Source organism: Otolemur garnettii, unplaced genomic scaffold (genome assembly GCF_000181295.1).
Source record: "Otolemur garnettii isolate 467f Iridium unplaced genomic scaffold, OtoGar3 scaffold00124, whole genome shotgun sequence".
Classification (NCBI taxonomy): domain Eukaryota; kingdom Metazoa; phylum Chordata; class Mammalia; order Primates; family Galagidae; genus Otolemur; species Otolemur garnettii.
The window spans coordinates 391,148-392,968 of NW_003852519.1; positions in this window are offsets into that span (position 1 = coordinate 391,148).

The following is a 1,821-nucleotide window of genomic DNA, read 5'->3' on the forward strand; positions in this document are numbered from 1 at the left end:
TGACAGCTTGAGGCTCTGTCTCAAAAAAAAAAAAAAAAGAAATCTCAGGCATGAGAAAACACAGTACTGTGGCAAGCTTCAAAGAGATAGTCAAAGGTTAAAAAACAAGCTTTTCTTTAACTGCATGATTTAACTCTTAACACATTCTGTTTGCTGCACTTCTGTCTTCTCTTTTTGTTACCACTACTAAATATGACTGAGGCTGAGACAGTACCCTGTGCTGTGTCTAGTGAGTATTGTTTCCAGGGCTCATGGTCACTGGTGAATCTTGGCTTTGCTCCAAATTACTCTGTCCCTAGTGCCTAGCACTTTCAACGTTATGCTGTCTCCTACACTACAGCTTCCAGGTCTTTTTAGTATTCTAGTTGACCTGCTGTGAAAATATGTTGATATAACACATATCTGTAACATTTTATATTCAAAATCAAATTGGTAATCAGTAAACACGATGTTGTAATGGGGTCATGAAGAAATGACCTCCATATTGCTCATAAAAACCTGTAAGAAATGGATGGCTACCAAAGAGCATTGGAGCACACAGATTTCTACCAAAGTCACCAGGATTCATCCTTAGGACTAGAACACAACTTAAAAATCAGAAAGTTAATGAATTGATGTGTAGCTTATTTTAAAAAGTACTGCTCGAGCATCCCTTACCCATAATGCCAGAAAATCATGAAAAACAAGTTCTTTTCATAACTAATTCAGTAGCAGAACCGGATGTGAGCCACTGGAGGATATTTAGTTATCTGTATTTATCTTATTTTTTTCCTGAATATTCACAAGTTTGGCTGCTGGATTATTCAATTGTTTGATTTGGAAAGTGTGAAATATGACCTTCCTAAATCCAAAGTATCTTAAATCAGAAGCACATCCAGCCAAAGCATTACGGCTTAGGAACTATGAACCTGTTGTATGTGACCGGAGACCTGGTAAGCATCTGTGTATTTGCAAGAAAAAGAGGAGAGGATTCCACTTCCCGTGCTGGGTTGTATCAGGCATTCTGAAGGACACAGTAACACAAGTAAAAACAATTAGATCCTTAATTAAATGTAATTTTAATGCCATATTGGGCTCACAGGCAGTAATGGAAATCTCTTACCCAACCCTTCCCCCAACTAACCACCAAGTAAATTGAAATAGACAAATTACATTTTAAACGTGGGGGGAAAAGATTTTTAAAATGCAATCATTCCAAGATAATATTTTAGTCACAATAGGGGACTTTATGCTGTGATAATAAATTAATTTCAATATCTCACTGACATAACAGAAAATTTATTTCTCTCTTTTTCTGTATACCACTGCAGGCTGGTGGGAGACTCTGTTTTACATAGTCAGTGAAGGACTTGACTGATGAAACCTTTCCCATCTGGCATGTTGCAAGTTGTTGAAAAAGAACTCATGGAGAAGTCAAACTCAACCTTCCCAGCTTTGGACCAGAATTGACACATGTCACCGTCATTCCTATTGCCTGGGATTATTCACATGTCTTCCCCTGCGTGCAAGTGTTCACACAGGGCAAGACAAGGAATATATTTATCTGATTGTTACTGTCTCTGTTATCAAAGGAGAGAAGAGAAACACAGAAAAAAAGTGAAACACATGGACATTTTTAAATGACATGGTACTACATACAACAAGTCCAGATAAAACTAAAACCACAACCCACAGATCACAACATTCAAAAAGCAAGTAATGTCAGAATGGAGCTTTAAAATCTAGTTAGAACACATAATGGTTTAAAATAAAAAGACAAAGGAAGGATATAACAGGAAAATATAACTAAAAGAAAGCTGGCCCAAGTGGCTAAGGCGCCAG